The 26,100-nt window shown below is 47.0% G+C and overlaps 1 non-coding gene across 1 annotated transcript; it reads left to right on the top strand.

The window, feature by feature from the left end:
* Positions 1-14,731: 14,731 nt before the first annotated feature.
* On the top strand, positions 14,732-14,853 carry LOC111763556 (small nucleolar RNA SNORA61). The gene has a single exon (XR_002796403.2). It is a non-coding gene; the product is annotated as a small nucleolar RNA SNORA61 (small nucleolar RNA).
* The last annotated feature ends 11,247 nt before the right edge of the window (positions 14,854-26,100 follow it).

Below are 26,100 nucleotides of genomic sequence, written 5' to 3'. Positions count from 1 at the left end.
ATGCAGTTACTAAGTTTGTTATTTTTATAATCAAGGGGACCCACTAATATGTTAGAAGAATTCATTTAAAATAAATATTGAACAAATATTTACGCTACAGGGAACCACGGGGGAGTAATAGAGCTCAGAAACCAGCTTGCCTCTTTCCCAGCTCAAACATATCCATTCTCCTCACCAGGCAATATCCCGTGCCTTTTAATAATTAATCACCACTGTTTCCATCTCTCTGGGCCCTTGATGTACGTTTTCTCCTTTCTCCTTCTGAATGGAAGGCTAGAACCATAGGGTCCAACCTGCTTCCTTTTCAGATGAGAAATCTGAGTCTCCTAAGTCAATCCACCAAGATATCAGGGAATTACAGGCAGCCTGGAGACAAGAACCCAGGGCTCGAGGCTCCCTGTCCAGTGCTCCTGTCAATCTCTTCACCATCCTCTCAGCCTACAAGCAGAACGCCCTTGGCTGTGTGGGCCAGAAGGAGCTGCAAGGCCCCCTCCTCCTGGAAGCCCCTCCTGATGGCCCCCGCTGGATATGACCCCTCTCAACTCAGGCTCACGCAGCCCTCATCCATACCGTCCCATGGCCCTCAGTGTTTTCTTCCTTTTGACACAGTCAAATTTCTTCAAATCTTTTGCCTCCTGTTGGGCTCCAGCTCTGAGGTCAATATCCCAGGTTAACCACCTGCATATGTCCTATTGTGCCCCGCTCAGAGCCAATGTATGTTTATCGGATGAATGAGTGAGTAAATGAATGAAAAGAATGAAACAACGATTCTGCTGGATGGGCAGGCACTTCATTCCAGCCCTCACTGAGCAGAGATGCACGATAGAGATTCAGAGCCTGATTTTGGGGGCCCCGACACCTGGTTTCTAACCCCACCCCCACCCCCGCCTACCTGCTCGGTGACCTTGGACAGTTTACGTCTCCTTGTGCTTCCCTTTACTTGCAATGCAATCGGGAATAACATGAGTCTTTCGCTTTATTTAGTTGTGAGAATTAAATGATAGAATGTAAGGAAAGCAGGAGCACAATTCCTGGCACCTGGTGAGTGCTTACTGAAAGGTGGCTATCATTGTCATCAGCTGGAAATCATTCTCTCTTAATCATGAGCTGTAGGTCTCTTCTATGCACAAATAAAGACTGCAATTTCTATTAACACTTCTATTTTTTCTCCATTTTTCTTTTGAAGCTTGGGTAATGATTAAATCTAGAGCCTCTTTTTTCCCCATCCTTCTTAAAGTGTTCTCCGACTTCTAGTTCAAATTTGAAGTCTTTGTTTAACTCCAGAAAACCAAGACATACCTATTTTTTGGGTCCTAACTTTGTTCCTGGGGCCTCGGACCCCAGGGTAGGGTCAGGATGAAGGTGAGTTGTGTGAGACTTAAAATTTACGGAGACTCCCAAGAATTCAGTAATCAAGAAAAATAATATTTTAATGCAATAATTTAAAAAAATCAAACAAATGCAAAAAATTCATGACAAACAAAACAGGAAAATTTTAAGTAAAGATCAGGATCAGGAAGTTAATTTAAAAATCTTTAGCTCATCACGTGGTCAAGAGAAATTGTCAGACAAGGCAATTCTCTTCATTGACAACCAAATGAACAAAGAAGTAGAGTTTGAAAATATTATTGATTAATTTGCTTTCATCATTGGAAACATTGGAATAAATAGGGGTTTGGTATAAATAAATCATTTAAGCTTAAAATAATGTTGCACACCTACTTTTCAATTTTTCAGTATGTTTTTCAACTGCTTTAAAAATTAACAATTTTTTAAAAACCATACAAATATATTCCTAAGGCACACATCTTTCTTTTCGCCTTGGGCTCCAACATGACATGATACAGTGCTGTTACTAATCTTATATATTAAAATTTTAATACTTTTGCTCATTGTGGGGGTATTTTGCACAAACTGATTTAAATATATTGTACAGTCATGTCTTCATATTCCACAGCTTTGAAACTAGTTGAATTTGGTACTTGATGCATTTTAACGTGAAAATTTTTTCCCAGTACTTATCGTTGGTTTGGTATTTGATGTACAAACTAGAACTGGTCTGTGTTGGTTGCCCTGTGACTCGCTGCCCTTTCCAGACAAAACAAAGGGTCATGTGTTAGACACGCAGTAGCTCTGGCCCTGTGCACATCCCATTGCCACCTTATCTTAGCTTCTGTCATTTTGTGTAGTTTTGTGGGGTTTTTTCTCATCATGGGTCCTAAGAAAATGAGCAGTGATAGCACTGAGCAGAAAAGAAAATTACTTTGCACCATGATTGAGCAAAAAAAGGAAATAATAGGTAAATACGAGGGTGGTGTCCACGTTACTGATCTTGCTAGGGAATGCGGTGTGCCTAGAACAACGGTCTCCACCATCAAGAATAAAGAAGCCGTAAAAGGCTGATGTTGTGGAAGGAGTTAAAGCAGTACCAGAGCAGCATTCCCAAACACTGGAGGAAGTTGAAAAGCTGTTATTAATTTGGGTAAACGAGAAGCAGTTAGCGGGCGACAGTGTATTGGAAGCCATGGTATGTGAAAAAGCGAAAGTGTTGCACGCGGTCTTTTGAAAAACAAGCTGGAACCGAGTGATGAGAGTGCTGAAGCTTTTAAGGCCAATCACGGCTGGTTTGATCATTTTAAAAAGAGATCCTGCATCCATAGTGTCGTGAGGCGTGGCAAGGCAGTGAGTGCTAAGCAAAAGGCTGCTGGTGAATTAGGCTGTGAATTTAAGACTACGTAGAGGCTGAGGCGTTTATTCCCCACCAAGTTTTTAACTATGATGAGACTGGAGTTTTTTTGGGAAAAAATCCTGAGTGGAATTTATACCACAAAAGAGGAGAAGGTATATGGTCAGGTCAGAATTTGTGGCCAGGAGCTGTGACTCAGAGAGACTTCTAAGGGTTTGAGTCTGACCCCAAGCCTGCAGGCACAGAGGGTCCACCTGTGCAGGATATCGTCTCTTTGGGCTAGTTCATGGGTCAAGGTCGATGCTGCTGGTGCTGAGGAGTGAGTGGAGGAACATCGTGAAGAGCTCAGTGCTGAGGAGCTGCAGCAACTACAGAAGGTGCAGCAACACGAGGTGGCTGAAGAGATTTCTTCAGGTGAAGAGGTCCCCAGTTCCTTGATAAAAGACGTGGGCAAAATGGGCAGAAGTTCAAAACTTTGTGGAAAAGTCCCACCCGGACAAATCTCTGACAAGCAGAAACGTGAATTTATTGACTGACCAAACAATTTCACACTTTCGAGGAATTCTGAAAAGAAGACAGAAGTCCTCATTGGATAAGTTTTTAGTGAGGGTGACAAAGAGTATGTCAGAGCCTGTGGTGCAAGTTGAAGAAAGGAAGAAAAGAGAAAGAACACCAGAAGTGTAAGTGCCTGCTGTTCTCTTGGAGGGGCTCTCCTTCCAAGCAACACTCCATGTACCTCTCCCCCTCACCACTCCTCCCACCATCCCTTTAGGCCATGGACTCTTCTCAGTAGGTAAAGTTTTTAGATTATTTAATCTAAGTATTTATTAATTTTTAGGTCTCTTTCTCACAGAAAGTAACGATATACAAGCCTATCTTTTTATATATTGCCTTGAAAATGTACATTGTCTTTGGAGTTGAAAAGGCATTAAATTTACTTACATTATTCTTTATGGTTTAACACTTGTCATTTTTGGTACTCGTCATGCCTCCTGGAACCAATTAATGACAAGTACCAGGGTACCACTATGTGTATAGTATATAACATACATATTTATATTTATACATTTTTTTCTGTTGATTCCTAGGTTTTTTATACCTTAATTTTTGAGTGTACAGTGAACACTTCCCACTCACACACTTAAGCCTCATTCTGGCCCTGCCCCAGGAATGGTGGGTATGACTCTGCCTTCTAAGGGGACAGGCTTAACACAGCACCCTCCATTCAGAAGGAGATGTCGGAAAACCCCAGCGCTGCGCCTTGCCTCTCACCCAGGACGAGCTACACAATTTGCAGGGCCCAATATAAAAGGAAAATGCAGTTCTTTGTGGAGAAATGATGAAGCTTTCAAAATGGCGGTGGCAGAGCATGAAGACAAGCACGAGGTCCTTCTGAGGATCGGGCCCTGGGTGACCGCCCAGGGCAGCGCCATGAAGTGCCTGCTTCATCACTGCCTACGACGGTCCCCAACCCGGCCTCCTCGGATCTTCCCTTCCCTCTCTTGGGCTGACTCCTCTCTCCTCCTCAGGCCCATCACCCCCACTGCTTGGGGCTGCAGGCAGCACCCACATCCACCTCCATCTCCCCACCCTCCTACAAAACACCCAGCCCCAAGTCTCTTCTGTGTGAAGCCAGCGCAGAAGCTACAGCTGTTTGCCATGTTTTCCCCAAGATTAGAGTGTGTGTGTGGGCCTCCCTCTCCAGACAAAAAGCCTCTCAAAGGTGGGACCATTTGCTTAGATGTTCATTTATTCATTCATTCTCTCATTCATTCATTCAAGTACCTATGAACCAGGCACTGGGCTAGGCTTTCTGGATCAAGCATCCGAGCAGCTCCTTCTCAGCACCTGCAGCTTGGAGCAGTGGGCGGACACGTCTGGAGTGAGGCGTAGCGCTGCCCTCCTCCCTCCTCTTCATTCCAGCTGTGTAACCTGTGTGACCCAGACCTTGCAGGAAGTGCAAGGTCTTCAACCAGGAAGTGGTGCCCAGGCACTGTCCATGGAACCAGGGACCCAGCTCCCCACCTGCCAGCCTCCAGGCCACGCCCAAGTTGGGAGTCACATCTCAGGGCCTCGGTTTCCTTCCTTGTGAGGTGGAGAGAGATCTTTCCTTCACACTTCCTGGGCTTCTACAAAGCAGATCAGCAAAGGGCTTTATGAAGTCCATATACATGTGAAAGAGTGAACCTGTGAATTGATTGTAGCCGGAGCCACTTTTAAGCAGCTGCCTGGCTATTTATTAGTCATTCAGAAAAGTCACTCAGCTATTTAGGTACAAACAGGGATTTGAACAAATCTTTGCTTTGTGTGCAGTTCTCCTTTGGTTATATTGTTAGGCCCCTGTAGGGAGTGTCCCACCACCACCACCAGTGTGGCCCCAGGAAGATGTATTAGTCAGTGTTCTCCAGAGAAACAGAACCAATAGGATATATAGCTCCTATTTTTTTTTAATTAAAAATTTATTTCGGTGAGAAGATGGCAGAGTAGGAAGCTCCAAGAACCAGTCCCTTCACCAGAACAACTATTAAACAGGCAGGAACTGTCTGGATTAACTACGTTGAAACCCTGGAGTCTAGTAGAACATTGTACAGCATCCAGGTGAGGCAGGATGAAGAGGCTGGTACATCACAGCAAATACCAGGGAACTGCACTCTCCAGGTAGTGGCTACCTGCCCTCATCCCCCAGACTCGTGGCAGGCAGCAATGAGTTACCCAAACTCATTCCCCAGGGCAGCTTGCTGGTACCAGGCTGGGATATGTAGATTCAGTTCACCAAGAGCCAGGGCTGTGTGATCCAATAGCTATCACTGCCTTTGATTGGTTATTTCAGATTCTTGGGGTACACGGCTCTGAGGGTGCATTGTTCCAACCCCATCCGGGCAAAGGTGGCAGAAGAGTCTAATAGTCCTTCCTTCAAACTACAGAAAACAGTTAAAGGGCTGCAATTACTGGGCAAGTGCCAAATCAAGAAAACACAGCTTCAAAGAGCCATAGGAGAAGCTCTTGGCCCCCTTGCTGGCCCCACCTTCACCGCCTCCCCAGGAAGTTGGTTGATGCTCCCTTTCCATCCTCCTTCCAGCTGGAAAAGACCAACATGGGAAACTCCTATCTGGCTCACCTCCCTGCCAGCCCCCTCCCCAGGACTTGCCCTCCGGGCAAAAGCAATTTTAAGTCCTACAGAAGAACATGTGGGACAGGAGAAAGTCTGTTTCCTGGTGGGTAGAGGGGGCATTCAAAATCTTATAAACAGGAGAAGTCCTAAGGCCATTAGCAATCACAAGCTCAAGACAAGACCCAGGCCCAGAAAAGACAGGCAGGACCCTGCTCTTTGCCTTTACCCTTGGGCTGAACTTATTTATAGGAGGCAGACTTTTAGAGAAAAACCATCCAATGCAAAGCCAGTTTTCAAAGACTGAAAGATGGTTTCTTTTTTCATCGATTTGTTTGGTTTTGTTAGCTCATAACATTCAAGAAAATCTCCATCATTTCATTAACTGGATACAAACTCAAGAAAGAGCTCAGGAACTAAACCCCAGAGTTAACATGTTAAAATATTAAAATGTACAGTGTACAACAAACAGAAACAGGAAATGATGACCCATCCAAAGAGAAAGGATAAAACTCCAGAAAACACCAATGAAGAAGACAAGACAATGGGCATACCAAAGACTTTTAAAAAATGATCTTCAATATGCTGAAAGAGAAGGAAAAATACAGATACAGAAAAAAGACTATCAGGAAAACAATGAATGAGCAATATGAGACATTCAATAAGATGATAGAAATTTTGAAAAGGAACCAAACAGAACTACTGGAATTAAAGACCACAATAACTGAAATGAAAAAATGCCCAGGAGGGTTTCAACAGCAGATTGGAGCTAGCGAAAGAAAGAATCAGTGAACTTGAAGACAAGACAATTGAAATGAGTCAAACTGAGGACTAGAAAGAAAAAAGAATTAGAAGGAAAAATAGCTCAAGAGACCTATGGGACCCATCAAGCATACCAATATATGTATTTTGGGAGCCCCAGAGGGAGAAGAAGGAAAAAAAAGAGGAGAAGGAATATTCAAAGAAATAATGATAGAAATCTCCCCACACGTGGCAAAATATGCCCATTGAACAACAAACAGGATACTTGAAGGGGAATTTGCCCAAACACATGGTGATATTTATATCAAGTGCAAAGGACAAGAAGAGAGTTTTGAAAGCTGCAAAAGAGAATGTGTTGTATACATGAAAGTCCCAATAAGATTAAGTTCCAATTTCTCATTAGAAACCATGGAGGCAAGAAGACAGTGGGTTGAAATATTTAAAATTCTGAAAGAAAACAACTTCCAACCAAGAATTTTATATCCAGTGAGACATTCTTTCAAAAATGAGGAAGAGATTAAGGCATTTTGAGATTTAAAAAAGCTGAGGGGGTTTATTGCCACAAGACCTGCCCTACAAGAAGTACTAATAGGAGTTCTTCAGACTGGAAGGAAAGGATACCAGACAGCACATCACAGGGGCATATAGCAATAAAGACCCCTGGTAAAGGTAGCCATTTGAATAATTATAAATGCCAGTACTATTGTATTATTTTTTAGTATGTAACTCCACTTCTTACAGGTAATAAAATGAAAATTCATAAAAGTAATGATAAATCTATGGTTTTGGATAAACAAAGTACAAAGATATAATTTGTAATAAGTGCCAAAGAAGGTGGGGGAGAGGGGTACAGGAACAGTGTACAGGAATGCTATTGAAATTAAGTTGGAATCAAATAAAAAATGATTGTTATATTATTTAGGGTGTTAAATTTTGACCCCATGGTACTCACAAAGAAAGTATATGAAGAACAGATCCAGGGAAAAAATGAGAAGGGACACAACATGGTAAAATACAAAAACTCTAATAAATATAAAAGTAGGCATTATGGAAGAATTAAAGGTCAAAAAAGGTATAAAACTTGAAAAATCTAAATAACAAAATGGCAGAAGAAAGTCCTGAATTATCAGTAGTTACTTTAAACGCAACTGGGTTAAATTTTCCTGTCAAAAGGCAGAAGTTGGCAGAATGGATACAAAGAAGCATGACACAGCTATGTGCTGTTTACAAGACTCACCTTAAATTCAAAGACTAAGCAAGTTATAAGTGAAAGGATGGGGAAATACTATATCATGCAAGTAGCCAAAAGAGCACTTGAATAGCTACACTAATATCAGATAAAATAGCCTTTATATCAAAAACTATTTCAAGGAACAAAATGATCATTATGTACTGACAAAGGGGTCAATTCAACAAGAAGACACAGTTATAAATATTATACATCTAACAACAAAGTCCCAAAATACATGAAGCAAATATTGAGAGATTTGAAGGGAGAAATAGACTACCTTAATAGTGGGAGATTTTTAAATGCCACTTTCAATAATGTATAAATATCTAGAAAGAAGATCAATGAGAAAACAGAAGACTTAAAGATACTCTAGAATAATTAGACCTAAAACAAACAAACATTTCTCCCAACAGCAGCAGAAGACACATTCTTCTCTAGTGCATATGGATTGTTCTCCAGGATATACCACACATTAGGTCACAAAACAAGTCTCAATAAATTCAAAAATATTGAAATTAGGCAATATTTTCTCCAATCACAATGGAATGAAACTAGAAATCAATGACAGATGGAGAACTGAAAAATTCACAGATATATGGAAATTAATTAATGTATTCTTAAACAACCAATGGGACAAAGAATAAATCACAAGGGAAATTAGGAAATATCTTGAGATGAATGAAAATCTAAACACAACCTAGCAAACTGTATGTGATGCAGCAAAAGCAGTGCCCAGAGGGAAATTTATAACTCTAAATGCTTCCATGGAAAAGAAAAAAAAATCTTAAATAGAGACTTAAGTTCAAAATTGGAGGATCTAGGTAAAGGAAAGGAAACTAAACCCAAAGTGAGCAGAAGGAAGGAAAGAATAATGCTAAGAGTGGGGACAAATGAATAGAGAATTTTAAAAAACAGAACAAACAAGATCAAAAGGTGGTTCCAGGAAGCAGACTTGGCCCAGTGGTTAGGGTGTCCGTCTACCACATGCGAGGTCCACGGTTCAAACCCCAGACCTCCTTGACCCTTGTGGAGCTGGCCCATGCTCAGTGCTGATGCACGCAAGGAGTGCCCTGCCATGCAGAGGTGCCCCCGCATAGGGGAGCCCCATGCACAAGGAGCGCACCCCATAAGGAGAGCCACCCAGCACAAAAGAAAGTTCAGCCTGCCCAGGAATGGCACCGCACACACGGAGAGCTGACAAGATGACGCAACAAAAAGAAACACAGATTCCCAAGCCGCTGACTACAACAGAAGCAGACAAAGAAGAACACGCAGCAAAAAGACACAGAGAACAGACAACTGGGGTGGGGGAGGGAAGGAGGGAAGGGAAGAGAAATAAAAATAAATAAATAAATCTTTTTTTTAAAAAGTTGGTTCTTTGAAAAGATCAATAAAATTGATAAACCTGGGGAGCAGATATAGCTCAGTGGTTGAACACCTGCTTTGCATGTACAAGATCCTGGATTCAATCCCCCAGAGCTCCTAAAAAAACAAAACAACAACAACAAAAAAACCCTGACAAACCTTTAGCTAGACTGACAAAAAAAAGAGAGAGGACACACAAATAATTAAAATCAGAAATGTAAAGGGGAATGTTACCACTGATCTCACAGAAATAAAAAAGGACTCTAAGAGGATACTCGGAACATCCATACACCAAGTTAGATAACCTAAAAGAAATGGACAATTTTTCTCAAAACACATAAACTATCTATGCTGACTCAGGAAGAAATAGATTTCAACAAACCAATCACTGGTAAAGAGATTGAATCAGTAATCAAAACCCTCCCAACAAAGGAAAACCCAGGACCAGGTGGCTTCACAGGGAAATTTTACTAAACATTCCATGAATTAACACCAATCCTGCTCAAACTCATCTCAAAAATTGAAGAGAAGGGGACACTCTTGAACTCTATGTAGTCAACATGATTCTAATACCAAAAGCCAGACAAAACTACCACAAGAAAAGAAAATTATAGACCAATGTCTCTTATGAATATGGATGCAAAATTCCTCAACAAAATATTAGCAAGTTAATCCAACAGCACTTTTAAAGAATCATACAACATGACCAAGTGGGATTTATCCCAGGTATGCAAGGGTAATTCAACATAAGAAAATCAATTAATGGAAACACTGTATTAACAGAATGAAGGAAAAAACAACACATGGTCATCTCAGTTGGTACAGAAAAGACATTTGACAAAATCCAGCACTCTTTCTTGATAAAAACACTTAGAACACTGGGAATTGAAGGAAACATTCTCAAGATGATCAAGGGTATATAAAAACACCCACACCTAACATCCTACTCAATGGTGAAAGACTGAAAGCTTTCCCTTTAAGATCTGGAAGAAGACGAGAACAGCCACTGTCACTACTGTTATTCAACATTATGCTGGAAGTCCTTTCTAGAGCAGTTAGGCAAGAAAAGGAAATAAAAGGCATCCGAGCTGGAAAGGAAGAAGTAAAACTTTCCCTATTTGCAGATGATATGATTCTCATATACATAAAATCCTGAAAAATCAACAATAAAGCCTCTAGAGTTAATAAATAATTTCAGCAAAGTGGCAGGGTATAAGATCAATACCCCAAATCAGTAGTGTTTGTTTACATTAATAATGAACAATCAGAAGAGAAAATCAAGAAAAAAAAACTATTTGCAACAGCAACTAAAAGAATCATGTATCTACAAATAAATCTAATAAAGGAGATGAAGGACTTATACCATAAAACTCAAAACATTGTTAAAAGAAACCTAAGAAGACCTAAATAAGTGGCAGGGCATTCTATATTCATGGACTGGAAGACTTAGAATTGTTAAGATGGCATTTCTACCCAAAGCAATTTAAAGATTTAACACAATCCGACAAGCCTTCTTTGTAGAAATGGAAAAGCCAATCATCAATTTTATATAGGAGGGTAAAGGGCCATGAATAGCCAAGAACATCTTGAAAAAGATAATTGAATTAGGGGGCTCTTATTTCCTGACTTTAAAGCTTATTACAAAGTTACAGTATCTAAACAGCATAGTATTGGCAGCAAGTAGACACATAGACAAATAGAATTAAACTGAGAGTTCTGAAATCAACCATCATGTTTATGGCCAACTGATATTTGACACGGGTGCCAAGTCAATTCAGTTGTCAAAGAAAAGCTTCTTCAAGAAACGATGCTGGGGGAAATGGATGTCCATATGTAATAGAATGAAAGTGGACCCCTACCTCGCACCATATACAAAAATCAACTCAAAATGGATCAAAGACTTAAATGCAAAAACCAGAATTATGAAACTACCAGAAGAAAACATAGAGAAGCATCTTCTGGACCTAGTACTAGGCAATTGTTTCTTAGATTTTACACCAAAGCACAAGCAACAAGAGAAAAAAAAGATTAACAGGATGCTTTGGGCATCAAAGGACATTATCATGAAAGTTAAGCAACTTAAACAATGGGAGAAAATACTTGGAAATCATAAATCTGATAAGGGTTTAAAATCCAAAATATAAAAAGAAATCCTATAACTCAACAACAAAAAGAAAAACAACCCAATTTAAAAATGGACAAAAGACTTGAGTAGATATTCCTCCAAAGAAGATATACAAATTACCAGAAAGCACATGAAAAGATGTTCAACTTCATTAGCCACAGGGAAATGTGAATCAAAACTGAAATGAGATCCCATTTCACACCCATTAGAATAGCTACCATTAAAAACAAAAACAAAAACAAAAAACAGAAAATTGCAAGTGTTGGAGAAGATGTGGAGAAATAGGAACCCTCACTCATTGTCGGTGGACTTGTAAAATGGTACAGTTGCTAAGGAAAACAGCAGTTACTAAGAAAGTTACCATATGACCTAAAACTTTCACTTGTAGATAAATATCCAAAAGATTTGAAAGCAGGGACTGAACAGGTATTTGTACACTGATGTTCACAAGGCTTTATTCACAATTACCAAAAGATGAAGCAACCCAAGTGTCTGTCAACAGATGAATGGATAAACAAACTGGGGTATATACACACAATGGATAGCATTCAGCCATAAAAAGTCATGAAGTTCTGATACATGCAACAAAATGGATGAAACTTGAAGACATCATATTGAATGAATACACAAAAGAACAAATATTGTATGATCTCACCGATGTGAACTAATTAGAATAAGGAAAGTCACAGAGTCAGAAATTAGAATATAGTTTACCCAGGGCTGGAGTAGGGCTAGAAAAGGGCAGTTAAGGCTTAAATTGCACAGAGATTTTTTTGTGTGATGATGAAAAGTTTGGTAGTGGGTGTAGGTGGCAGTAATACAATATTGAACATAATTAGCAGCACTGAATTATGTATTTGAATGTGATTAAATGTAGTATCTGTTATTAGAATTATATATATATATATCCATAGCACTGTACAATATAAATAGTGAACCCTGGAGTAAACCATGGAATAAATGTGTTTTTATCAATTGCAGTAAATGTAGATAGTGTATGGGAACTCAAGATTTTTCTGCACTCCTGCAAATTCTCTAATAAATAAATGAACAAAAATTACGTATTTTAAGGAATTGGCTCGTGCTTGTGGGGCTGGCAAGTCCAAAATCTGTCAGGCAGGCCAGCGAGCTGGAGGTACAGACAAGAGTTGATATTGCCGTCTTCAGACAGAATTTCTTCTCCTCCTAGCAACCTCGGTTTCTGCTCTTAAACTTTCAGTTGACTGGATGAGAGCCTCCCACGTTATCGAGGCTAATCTCCTTTACTTAAAGATGCTAATCCCAGCTACAAAATACCTTCACAGCAACGTCTAGACGAGTGTTTGACCAAACAGCAGGCCAAGTTCACCCTGAGCTGTATATTTGAATGTGGTTAATTATACACCCCCTGGCTCACTCCTGCGTCCCCTCGGGCTCTGCAGTCCCGTCTGGCCGTGTCCCACGCTCTCGCACAGCACAGCCGGTGGCGTCTGTCAGGAGGCAGGCAGCCCTGCCCTCCAGCCGCTGCTCTGCCCTCAGCCGCCCACAAGCCGCTCTGCTCAGCTCCAGGCACAGGCTGCCGTGAGGATTGCGGGGGTGGGGGGTACACACAAAAGGGCCCCTTCGTCCTCAGCCCGTCGTCGGCAGGGCGGTGGCTGCCTTGCTACCTAGCAGTGCTGTTCCAGGTGAGTGCCTCGGGAGCAGGTCACAGCTTCCCCCCGCGAGCCTGGGGAGAGGAATCACGGGAGCAATTGGCCTCAGCCTTTCCCGGTGGCTTGTCCCCTGTCTCCAGGCTCTTCATGGGCCCTCCCTGTGTTCCCAGCCTGCCAGGAGAGGGGCAGGTCCAGCTAGAGGTCCCTGGGAAACAGGCTCTGTCCCTGCACGTCAGCCACTGAAGCCCCGTGAACTGCTGAGAGACTCCATCCCACCCAAAGGAGGGATTATGCAGGGTGCACTCCAAGAAGGCTTCCTGGAGGAGGAAGAGGTGGAGAGGAGCTAGGCATCAGCGACTCGCTCCAGCCCCACTCTTGGAGCCACATTCACTTCCCATGTGAACCAAACCCTACTTCCTCCATCTCTTCGCTGGACAGCTCTTCTGTTTATCCTTCGAGACTCAGCCCAGAGGCACCTCCTCCTGGGAGTCTCCCTGGGCCCTCCCAGGCTGGGCTTGGGTGCCTCACCTCTGTAGATATACTCTGCTACATCTGCAGTCAGAATGCGAAAAATAATCACGGTTATTTCTTTGGGGCTTGTTTTGTGCTGAGAGCTCTTTGTGCGTCACCTCATTTCATCTTCATCACAGCTCGGCGATGGAGGAATTTTCACCGACATCCCCGTTCTACAGGTGAGGATTCCTGCAGCCTCACCCTTGACCGGGGCGTGCAAGGGCTCGGCCATTCTGGGTTTCACAGCGCTGTCCTGAGCACTGACCTGCGAAAGTAGCACCTGCCCAGAGAACGATCGTTGGCTAAAGTGTCCTCTACTATTCTGCTCATCATCCCCTGAGCACCTGCTGGGTCCAGGCTGAAGCCAGGTGCCTGCTGATGTCATATTAGACTCATCAGTCCTCACCACGGCTGCTCTCCCCGAAGCACAGGCACAGTAACGGAGGACAAGGGAGGCCAGGGCAGAGCAGGCGGCACCTGGCAGACCGTCCACGCCTCTGCAGACCACTTTTCCTGCCCACAAACCTCATCCCCACCCTCCTGAGGGCTGCTTGCTCTTTGGGCAGTGTGCACTCCAGGACGGCTTCTTGGAGAAGGAGATGGGAGTTTCTTCAGTTCCCCTGCTGGAGACTTATGAGGCGTCATGCCATTCTTCTCTCCCTCTACCTGCTCGCTCTCTTGGACTCTGGCATCTATATAGTGAGGGCAGTAATAATAACACTAACCGTCATGGATCGTTCCAAGGCAGTGATGAAATAATGGATCCAAAATTGCCTTGTAAAGCCCACAGCACCATGCAAAGGTCAATTGCCACTGCCTCCACTCCAGCGCCCGGCTGCGTGTCCTGAAGGAGCTCTCTCTGCGGGGTACCCTCTTGGCTGGGCTCTGTGGGAGCTGGCTCTGAGGTCAGGGCCTGTGGCTCTCACTGCTGTTCTCCTCGTCTTTCACGTGGGCCTGAGTGCAGACCACTCGAGGGGCCACCTTTCTTGGTCCTTCCAATGGGACTTCTGCAAAGATTGCTGAGACACCGTTCATTTTCTCAGCATCATACTTTATCGATTACTTCCAGCCCTGGTGGGCTGAGTGGCCAGCATGACCCCACTCTCTACTCCGGGCTAAAAGCATCTCTAAGTTGGAACCATTGTTCGGACGTTCATTCATTCGCTAAGCACGCATTGAGCATCTGCATGCCCGGCACTGGGCAAGGCATTCTGGATAAAGAAAAGAAAAGCCCCGAGGTCCTCAAGGACTCGCGGAGGCTTAGAAAAGTAAGGACCCAGGTAGCAGGTAACATTTAAAAACAGAAAGAAGCCTCTGATTCCCTTTGCCATCTCATCTAAACACTGGCCTGGGTGGTCATAAAAGGAGGAACAGGGACTCGGAAGCTGACCCCACAGTGCTTCGTAGCCCGTCAGTTAGCTTCAAACAGGTTCAAACAAGGTTGAATTCTCTTTAAATCTCCCCTCCCCTCTATAATGGGCATAATCTTAGGCTTTTTGGAGGGATTCGTAAAAGAATAGATGTGAAATTCTGGGCAGCTGGGAAAGAGCTACTCAAATGACTTCTGCCTGGTGTCCTCCTTTTTCAGGTCTGTGATACCTGGAAAGTCACCCTCATCTGACTATGGACCTAGAGTTGGGAGCTCTGGGAAGAGGCAGGCTAAAAGGCACCTGGGCAGTTATTAGGTGGAAATTGTGAACACAGCAAGGAGAGTCCTTTGCTTTTTGTTTAGTGCTTATATCCCTTGTGTCTGACATGTTGATTTACTCTATGAAAGATTTACCAATAAAAGATTTACTCTATGAAAAAAGATAAAATAAAATAAAAATATGAAAGACCAGGGAGAGGAGGACCTTGGTGACTTTCAGGAAACATAGGAGGAGCACCTGGAAGACATGCAAGGAAACAGCACCGTGAGCCAACATGTACAGTTTGCTACATCCACGTGCCTTTCGATGTACCTGTAATCATGAATCGTTTTATTAGTCTCTGCCGGATGCCTGGCAAACCCCTTAATATAAAAAGCAATGATTTGTCTTTTGCCAAATGACTTGGGAAATACCTATTCTGAAACCACAAACATCAGGATACCAAGCAGAGAGCAAAATCTCCAATGTAAACGCACCTTGCTTTCCCAATAAAGAACATTATAGCAACAGAGGATTTTTTTACTTGCTCATAAAATGATTATACTTGTTCTGAGAATTTCCTGGTCTGAGCATGGCTGTTACAGACTTATTTCATAAGTTGGTTTGTTTTTTTAAAGGTATCTGCAGAGACCTGTGTTTTTCATTCCAGTTGGTGGGATTCTTTTTCATTTTGTTTTGGGTTTTTTTCCCTTTAACTTTCCTTGCACAACATTTGAAAAATCTCTTTCCAGCATGCCACATTTTTAAAAGCAGCTAGGATTGGAAGAGGTTCCGGGAGCTCTCAAATCCTGTTCATGTTCTCAGTTGCTCACATTTTCGTTTGAGATTTGCCTTGCCTCGAATAGTCCTTGGCCGTTTCTGGTGTTGCATTTACCAAAATAAAATTCACTTCGGCTCGTTCCTCTCCAGGAAAGGGCTGGTGAGGAGTTTTCTGACAGTTGGATATTAAATGCAGGTGGCTCCGTGAATGCACTTTCTGTCTGACTCAGTACATTAACCATAGCCCACGGTTTCTTCCAAAGGAACTGGAATGAATTAAATTGTTTAATAAAACCTTACTTACCTGGATAAACTCATTTCTATTTTGCATTTAGAGTCCCTAATGCATCTTTCCAGATTGTTATTTGTGAAATGAAAAGCTAGACGTGTTTACTTAGAAAGCCAAACATCAGACCTTAATCCTGGTTCTCAGCCAAGTTCCTTTTTTTTGCCCCGCATTTCCTACCACGTTGGGAACCGTTGTGTATTTCACGTAGCATGAGTTGACAACTCCCATCCCAGATCCAAATCAAGACTTAGGCACTGAATGCTCCTCTGCCTAAGTTTCTTTCCATCACGTCCCCAAAGCCCGTCCTGTGACAGGAGCCCAGGCTCCCAAGGTGAGAACGATTTTAAAGCCATGACCATGCCAGAAAGTCTTGAAGGATTTTGGGGTGAAGTCAGTTCTCTGGGATCACCAAGGGTCCATTTAAGAAGCCACTTAAAAGAATGTTTCCACACACTCTGTAAAATCATTCTAGAATCTGGGCCTTCTGGAGGGGCCAAAGTGACACACTGAGTTGAGACATGAACTCCTGGAGAAAGCTGGACCTGAAGATTGTGTAACCTTTCCTCCCGTCCTTGCCAAAAGCAGGTCCTGGCACGTAGTGTGCCCTAAAAGAGTGCTCCCTGGATTGAGTAACTGAATAAATGAATAATGAGAGTAATTTACTTCATCTTATTTCCCTTTTTGCCTTTTTCCCCCAGAAACCCAGAGCCAAATTTTATGCTCAAATGCAATTAACTATATTAGTCTGGAGATTCGATCTAATTGCTTCCCCTCTTCCTTTTTAAAGATTCAAAATTTCTATTTAAGCCATTTTATTATATACTTATCTTAATGTAAAATATGAAAGAAAGTGTTCTTCTGCTCGAGCCAACATTCACTGAGCACATACTTTTTCAGGTGTCACCCTCTTTCATCTGTTCCTCAATCCTGTGTGCCAGTCGGGAATCAGCACTGCATTTAGTAGATGAGGAAACTGAAACATCTTTGCCTCTTTTTTGGGGGAAAGGAGAGCAGAGAAGGCGGGGGGAGGATTGGCTAACATATTGGCCGTGCTTACAGTGTGCTGAGCACAAGGCTAATCATTGGACTTGACCCTCACCCCAAAATTTACAAGACAATATTCTGGGCATCTCCATTTCGTGGATGAAGAAACCGAGACTTGAAGATGGAGCGACTGGCTGAAGGACACTATCTGGGAAGTGGCGGAGTTGGGATCTGAACCCAGGACCCAGACCTCCCAGGCCGTGCACCCAATGTGACCCGCAGGCGTCATAGCCGCCACGTGCAATGCGAGCTCCCAGATGGAGCACACCTGCCATTCAGAGGCAAACCCTTCCTGCAACCACAACCACCAGCTGCTGATGAGCTCCTAGCGGGGCCTGGGATGAAAGCAAAGGGGAAGCTGCTCCAGAATGCAATGGCTGCTAGAGCAGGTGTCGCCGCAACAAGGAATGGGGTCTCAGGTTGCATGAGCTCAGCGTGGCTGCATTGCAGTGGCACCTCCGTCCGGGAGAAACGGCCTGGCCTGGCCTGGAGGGGTCCCTCGCTGGAAGGGCCTGGCCTCCCGGTTCCACCCCCAAGCAAGCCCCCTCTCTAGACATCGTCTCCCACCGATAAAACGGAGGCGCCGTTGGCGGTGGGGGGGCTCGGCGCACCTCCCCTTCCCTGCTTCTGGCCGCTGGTGGGGAGAGTCAGCCCCAGGCGCCCCCCTGGCCCCCGGCCCACTGCACACCAGCCTGTGTCATGTCAAACCACTCAAGAAACTCGACAGGAGCATCGGGGATGAGGTGCTTGAGGTTTATCAAGTTTTCAAGATTACACATCCATAAACCCCTTTACAAGGCCACTCAGCCAACGGCTCAGCATGTCAGCCACGCCCTGCCCCCACCCACCCACCCATCAGAGCCACAATGTCATTGTTCAGCGGAGGGGGGGGTAGAGCCCTGCGCCGGTTCCCTTATAATCAAATTTTCACTGCGCTCTCTGACAGGTTTTTAAGTCACTTAAGGGATCTATTTATATGTGAAGGCATCAGCATCGTGCAGTAAATCCGACCACAAGCCAGGCCCATATTTTATTAAGTTTAAGTTCAGTGAAAGTGCAGAGCCAACGAGGGCCCTGTCTCTCGGTTACATCTGATTTGCGGTTCCCATAAAAAGGCCCACATGCCGCTGTTTCAGATGTGTTTTGGATTGAAAATAGGATTAATGTGCTAAAGTGTGATTAGAATGGTTAAACACGATTAATTGGAACAGACTTCTGCTGCCAGGGGAGCCCCTCCGCGGCTGGCGCGGCTCCCGGTTACCAAGTGAACAAAGCCGGCCGGCTGTCCGGCCGCTCGCGGGCCTCGCCTCCCGTGCCCTGCCCCTCGCATTTGCTCCTCGCCAGCCTGTCTCAGGGTAGATTAAATGCAGCTGAGAATGTTGGTCTCGCTCGGCAGTGGGCGTCCTTCGGGAATAGGCCGGAACCGCGGGCCCGGCCGGGCCTTGTCGGTGCCGGCCGAGCGCGCCGTGCGCAGGGGGCCGCGGGCCAGGTGGCTGGGCCGGGGGGGTGGGGGTGGTGGTGGGAGTAATTGGGGGTTTTTTAAATGATCTATTAAACCCCTGAACTTTAATCAAGCTGCTACCACACTGACGGCTCTGATTTACTCGCGGAGCCGAGGCGTGGGCGGGAGGGGCCGGCGCCCCCGGCCCCTGCCCCCGACGCTCTCCTCCAGCCTCCGGGGGGCCAGGTGGGGTGGCCAGGCCGAGGCGGGCCCTCTCAGGCCTGGGCTGCCCGCTCAGGTCACCCATGGCCCCTCGGGGTTTTGTCCTCGGCCGGGGGTCTGAGCAGGGAGACCCCTCCCCGGACTCGGACGGAGGCGTTCATGTCGAGCTCTGCCAAGCTGCCCTGGCCCCGCACACTGCAGAGGGTGCCCCCTTGGAAGGCTATCTTGGGGTGTGGCTGTTTCCCCACATTAACTCAAGGGGTGAAATGCAGACTCTTCCGCTGGGCTGCTCCCAAAGAAGCAGTCCTCCGACGTGGGACAGAGCAAGGCGACCTGCTGATCAATTCTGCTCAGGAAAACATGTTAGAAAAGTGGCATTCCCTTAGCCCAGGGAGCTTGTAAGAGATCCTTTTGGGCCCTGAGCCTCAGCAGAGCTGCAACACCTCCTCTCCAGTTTGTTGGACTTACCCAGGTCAGCTAACAGGGAGGTGAGGATGGTCAACCACCACACCAGGGAACTGAGAGTACTATAACAGCAAGCAGGAGAATCGCATCCATCAGCCATGTGGCAACTAAGCCCCCTCTTGATCTAGAGGTAGAGGGGACATCACCATCCCAGGGTCCACAGGATGGAGGAATGAAATATGGATTAGAGCGGACTTACTGGTATTCTACTCTAGGACTATTGTGACTAATAATGGAAGAAACTGCAGCATTAAAAAATAATAATAACCATTATTATAAGTTAAAAAAAAAAGTGAAGAAGAGAACTCATTATTGGTCTGTGGTGATCTGAAGCTGCATGCACCCCAGAAAAACACATTCTCAAAGTTAATCATTCCTGTGGGCATGGACCCACTGCAAGCAGGACTTTTGGGTGAGGCGACTTCAGTTAAGGTGTGGCCCACCTCAGAGGAGTGGTGGTCGTCCCAATGCCGGCGTCCTGGATCAGCAGAGCGAAATTCAGACAGACCCAGAAAGAGCCACAGGAAGTAAGAAGCTGGAGTCCAGGAAACCGGAAGAGAATGGAGAGGGCGGGAGGCGCGGCCATGCACCTTGGCCATGCGCCAAGCTAAGGACCAAGGATGGCCGGCAGCTGGCCCCTGAGCGCCGCAGTCTTCAGGGACAAAGCATCACCATGGTGACACCTTGATTTGGGCCCTCTTTGAGCTGCAAAACGGTGAGCCAATAAATTCCTGTTGTTTAACCTGCCCCATTGCAGGGTATCTGCTTGAGCAGCCTTGGAAACCCAGACGAGGCCCTGACGCTGAGAAGCAGACTGCCCCATTCAAGGTTCTCCAGAGAGGAAAGGAGGACACCCTGGAAGGGACCAGTTCCCCCGTTCTGAGGCTCAAGATAGCGGACCCGGCAGTCGCTGAGACTGACCAGTAGCAACCGCAGGAGCCTGCCGTGGTGAATTGTACTTTTGTCTCTTAGGTTGCCTGACTGTGTCTGTGTACCCTGTGTGTGAGGATCTCGATGTGTGTCCGTGTATCATCTGGTCTGTGCATGGTTTTTATGTGTCTGTTTTTGTATGTGGGTGTGATTCCGTGTGTGTCTGTGCATTTCTGGGTGGTGTGTGCCTTTATGTATTTGTGTGTCTGTGTGACATGTGTGTGTCTGCGATGTGTGTTTTTGTGTGTGCATGTGTATGTGTAGTTCTATGTGTATGTCTGTATGTGTGTGAGTCTGTGTGTTTGTGTGTCCATGTGGTGTGTGTGTGTCTGGATTTTTTTGTGTATATGTATGAATGATTCTGTGTGTGTTGTGTGTGTGTGCCTCATGTGTGTGCACTGAGAGGAGAGCCTGAAAGCAGGGTCAGAGGGGCTGGGCCCTTCCTGGTTTCAGCCTGGGGCCTGCTCTCTCCCAGCCCCGATGCACTGAAAACCTCGTGCGGCCTGAGTCGACCACACAATTTGTGGTCTCAGCACTGGAGAGGAAAGAGGGCACCGGCCACGGCCACCCCGTGATATCACAGGTGTGAGCAGGGCCTGGCCAAGCACGAGGAGCCAGCACAGCGGTCACAGATTGGACATCATCTAGGCCAGGTGTCCTGGGCCACAGCAAGGAAACCAAGTCAAGGGAGGGGCATGTCCAGGGAGAGGGGGAGTTCCAGGTGATGGACCTAGGTGGGCACCCACCCCACGCTCTTCTCAGGGCCGTATCTCGAGGGCTCCCCTGGGACCTGTGTCCCGTTCCTTTCATGCTCCTCCTTCCAAGGCCCCCTGCCCTTTGCTGCCCCCCACCCCAAACCCAAGGCCCCTGCCTGGCCACCTCTGCCCATCCTTCGAGGCCCACCAGTCACAGCGAATGTCTCTGATGCCCCCTTCTTGGCCGCATCTCCAGCAGACCCAGGATTACTCAGGTGCCCCAGCGCTGTGGCCACATGTCTCTGTCAGCACCAGCTGTCCCTGGCAGATAGGAGGGCAGAGCGTCTGGCCTCGGGGTGGGCCGGCCCAGGTTCAAACAGCTCTGCCGCTCCCTGTCGTGGGACTCAGGGCAAGGGACTTAGCCTGTCACCTTCGCTGCCTTCACCTGGAAGATGTCGAGGGCTTATGTCCCTCACTCTTTTCGCAGAAACCTGGAGCACATCTCAGCTCAATGCCCACGTCTAATGAGGCCATTTTCCTTCCTTTCTTTCCCTAAAACGTTATTAAAGCAGTATTGGGTCTTGCAGGGACTGGTGCTGGACCTGAGGAGATTCAGAAACGCCTCTTGTTGGGGATGGACCCATGTCCTCCACAAAGCTGGTTCAGGTCCTCGCCCCTGGGGCGGTGGGGGGGGGGGGCCATTGGTAACTAGGATAGTCAAAGGGCCGTAAGGACGAAGCCGGGTCAAACCAGGGTGGGCCTTCCTGTTCCAATATGACTTTAGTCCTTATTAGCAAAGAAAATTTGGACATGCACGTAGAAGCCCATGGAGCAGCTAGCAGGAGAGAGGCGGTCAGGTGACGGGGGCAGAGACGCGTTCCGGAGGGCACGGCAAGCCAATACCTTGATTTTGGTCTCTCGGCCTCCAAGACTATAAACTCCTGCTGTTTGTCACAGCAGCCCTGGCAAACTAAGACGCCTCTCTCGCCAGGTTGTTCCATAAGTGAAATGGCATGCTTTTTGTAAAACGCTGAGCCCAGGGCCGGGCGGACACCAAGGACGTGGTAAACTGCGGTTCCTTGCCATTAAGATTACAATTAGCCTGGCTCCGGGTCTGCTTTCCTCTCACACTGTGAGTTCTTAGAGGCCAGGGTCACATCTGTGTCCCCCACATCCACACGTGGTCCAGCCCCACGAGGCCTCGTGTGGTGCTGATGACGGGAAGTTTCGCTCACAGCCTGGATCAGACCCTGCACTTCCCGCTCCCCCTTGGCCTCAAAAAGCGTCCGCCCACCCAGCTGGCCAGGACCCCCGGGGAGCGGGCAGGGCTTAAGCTCTGCAGCCACTTGTTTGTTTTTCTGGAAAAATATGCATCCTGGAGGTGTGAGATCTGGAAGGGCAGGAGCCACCTGGCAAAGGGCACCAGGAAAATCAAGTGTTTATGGGACTTAGACACAGGAATGTCTCCCCAGCTCTGACGGTCCCACGGCGAACTCTCTGGAGAAACCTCGGGCTGTTTGGAGTAAGGAGAGCAGCCCAGGCTGGGGTTTCTGCCAGCCTGCTGCAGGGGCCAGATCTTTCCACTGAGCTGGGAAGGGGGTGCCCCCAGCTCTCTCCTGCAGCCCCCCCTCCACTCCCCTCCCGCCCAAGCAAGACTCGGTGCAGGGAGGGCCCCTCGGTCCACCGCAGGGGCCGCCGCTGACCTCGGCTTCATGATCCCCCGTGGGGCAGCCAAGGCTCGGAGCATCCCCTGCAGGACAGCCCCAGGCCCACTGGAAGGGACGCTTCTCCCCGCGTGCAGGATAAGTGACAGAACAGGTGGAAAGGACGTCGCGGGCCTGGAGTGAGGCCAAGGGCACAAAGGGCTGTGCGCTCTGCGCCGTGGCTGCTTGCCTCCCTTCTCGGTCCATCGGTGAAAGGACCAGAACTGCTGGCCCATCTGGCTCGAGCTGGGCCAAACTTGTATGTCCTGCCATCACCTCGAGCCCTGGACCAAAAGGGGTGTCCTGGCTGCCGTTCCTCGAAACCAGCACTTGAGATCAGACAGGCCTTGGGACTTGGGAGCAGGTGAATTTTTTAGGAGGGGGTCCCAGGAAGCAAGAGTGAGGGGAAGAAAGAGGACCTTATCCCCCCAGGCAGTGCTGTGTAGCTCGGCCCCACGGGGGTCCTGCGGGGGCCTTCAGGAAACTGTGTGGAGCCCACCACAGAATCTCCTTCCAAGGAGAGGCGGGCATGTGCTCAGGGACCCCCATCCCCCACCGGGTGAGGGTCCCTTAGGGGCCTCCACACTTCTAGGCTATCCCTGCTGCTGGGCTAAGCCAGTTCCCTGCTTTCCAGAAGGTTCTGTGGCAGAAAAGCTGGGAGACAGCAGGTGCTGGTGTGGGAAACCCTGTCAAGGGCAGGATTGCTCTCCCACAGCCACAGGTGAAGCCAGAGGGGGGGCTGAAGGGACATGGGGCCTGGCGGGCAATGTCTGCCACATCCCACTCAGCGCCCACCCCCGGGCCCCCCCATTCTGGGCCCCGTTACAATTTTCATGGGCCATTTGCTCCCTAAAAAACAATTACAAATTGCATTTTACAACCGCGTTGATAGAAAGATGAATAGAATCCAGGCTGGATTCATTATGATGTGTTCAGTATCCTAGTCATGGTTTTCTCCTCATTTTAAAAGGAATCACAATGAAAACACTTTCCTGGGCTCCTAAAGGTGTCATGGGCCCTGGGCCTGCTGCCTCCCATGACTAATGGAAAAGTGGGTCCCATTTTCACCTCACTTCTGCCCTGCCATCTGCCCCCCTGGACCTCCTCTTTTGTGGGCTGTCCCAAGCCTTCCCCTCTCAGCGCTGTAGCATGGGCTGGCGCAGGTGTCAGCATGACTGTCCCCTCCACCTAGAGCCCTGCCTTTTTACTCTCTCTCAGCATTCTGCTCTTCTCCTCCAGAGAAATGGCCGCACCTAATTACACGGGATTGGGGGCTTGGCATTGAATGCCTATCACCTCTTCAGACTGTAAGCTCCCCAAGGGTAGGCACTGGAACTGCGGGACCCATCCCTGTATCCCCAGGACTCAGCAGGTGGATCTGGGACTGTGGTGCATGCGGCTCAGAGCTGCCCAGAGTCCCTTCGGGAACGAGGGGCTCGCCTGCCAGCGGCTGGGCGTGCCTGCGGCGCCAGCTCTCAGCAGTCAACCCTTGCGGAGACTGCCTCGCACCAGCTCTCCCACCTTCCCAGGACACCCTGTGTCCAATCACAGAGCAGCCCCTCGGGACACCTCTGACAGGTCATTCCTTTTTCTGAACACCTGGTGGGGTCGGTAAGGCCTCCGCGGGGACCGCGTCACCCCTCAACGTCTCTGTTGCCCAATCTTGCTTCTTCTCTTCCATCCCACAGTGTCAAGTCCAAGGGCACGCCTAACCAACGTCAGGCATTTAATCGCCACCTCAGAATCTACCTCCCCGGGAAGCCACCACTTAAGTCAGCAGTTTTAAAACGTTTTTTCAAATAGCAGAACTTTTTTTCTCCACATGGAATTGGATGTGGATGCCTGGATCATTAAATGAGAATAAAGTAGAGCTACTCTACTGAGGGGAGGAGGGGGCACAAATGACCCTCCTCTGTGCTCTCCACAGCAGCCCCTGAGTGGGCTTCAAGGAGCACTGGTTAAAAATCCCTTCAGTGGTTGCAACTGAAGGAACACTATTTTATTTGTCCATAGTTCAAGAGCAAAGGGTTACATCCAGTTCTTCACCATCATTTTGCCATGCTGAGCTGTCCGCCAGTCTGGTCCTTTGTTATTGTCCCAAGATTTCTGGGGCCACCCCTTGTCCCTACCTACAAGCCTGCTTTGGGTCTGGTAGCTGCTTCTCCTTTTCTAAGCCCCCTTCAGTTGCAGAGACATCATTCTGCTGCTTCTAACAACTGCCAGGTTCTTAGAACCTCCTGAGACCCTCTATGGCCACTCTTAGGTGTTCTGGAATCTTCTGTCACTCCTTACCTCCCTGGTATTAAGGGACTGCTATGAGGGTGAACCAGCAGATCAGCACACCCCATCGATACCCCTCCTTGAGGACCTTGCCTCTGTGGGGCTCTCTCCACCTTGGGACTCAGCCAGGAAGGGGCACAGGTCAAAGTTCCTTCCCTGAGCCCCCTAATTCCTTGTCCCCCAGCCCAAGCTTAGGAGGCTGTGATGGTTTGAAGCTGTAGGTACCCCAGAAAAACATGCTCTTAATCCACTCCTGGGGGTGTGAACCCCTTATAAGGAGGACCTTTTGATGATATGACTTCAGTTAAGGTGTGGCCCACCTCAGTTAGGATGGGTCTCAATCCTATTATTGGAGTCCTTTATAAGAGAACAAAATTCAGATAGAGAGAGAGAGAAAGCCATGGGAAATCAAGGAAACCCAGAAGAGAAGGGAGAGACCAGCAGATGCCTCCATGCGCCTTGCCATGTGGCAGAGGGGCCCAGGATCGCCGGCAAACGGCCTTCAGGAAGACAGCATTGCCTAAATGTTGCCCTGATTTGGACATTTTCCCAGCCTCAAAGCTGTGAGTGAATAAATTCCTATTGTTGAACCTGACCCATTTCATGGTATCTGCTTTGAGCAGCCTAGGAAACTAAATCAGAGACTCAGCTTTTATGTTGTCACACATTCTCCTGTATCCGTTATCCATGCCTGATCCTTTCCTTTCTTTTGAAAACGAAAAACCAGGGAGGCGTCCTTCTCTGCTCCTTGCTGTAATGAGTACAGACAGGCTTGGCTTGAGCAAGGCATGGAGGAAATGGGAAGGAGGAAATAGCAGTGAACAGTATTTGAATTTTTAAAAAATTATCCCAACAACACAGGTGGGAAAGCAGGAGAGATGACTTGCCAAGGGCAAACAAAGCTCAGTTCCTTCTAGCTTCCAAGCCAGGCTAGACTCTGTCCACTCTGCCAGACTGCTTCCCCCACTTTCAGAAAGCTCCAGAAAGGAGATAAGACCTTGCTCTATAGCCCCTGCCCAGTAAATACCAAACCCAAGTGGAAGAGAAATATTTGACCCACTGCACTGCCCTTGGGGCTCTGGGTTGCAGGTTGCCAAATTCCATCTAATCTCGTTTCGTAAAGTGGTTTATTTAACCTTGAACCAAGGTCCTGAGTCCTCATCAAGGAAATGGGGGCAAAACATGTTAGAGTCCCCAAGGA

The sequence above is a fragment of the Dasypus novemcinctus genome, chromosome 3 (assembly GCF_030445035.2).
Source record: "Dasypus novemcinctus isolate mDasNov1 chromosome 3, mDasNov1.1.hap2, whole genome shotgun sequence".
Lineage (NCBI taxonomy): Eukaryota > Metazoa > Chordata > Mammalia > Cingulata > Dasypodidae > Dasypus > Dasypus novemcinctus.
This window is presented reverse-complemented; position numbering and strand designations above follow the sequence as displayed.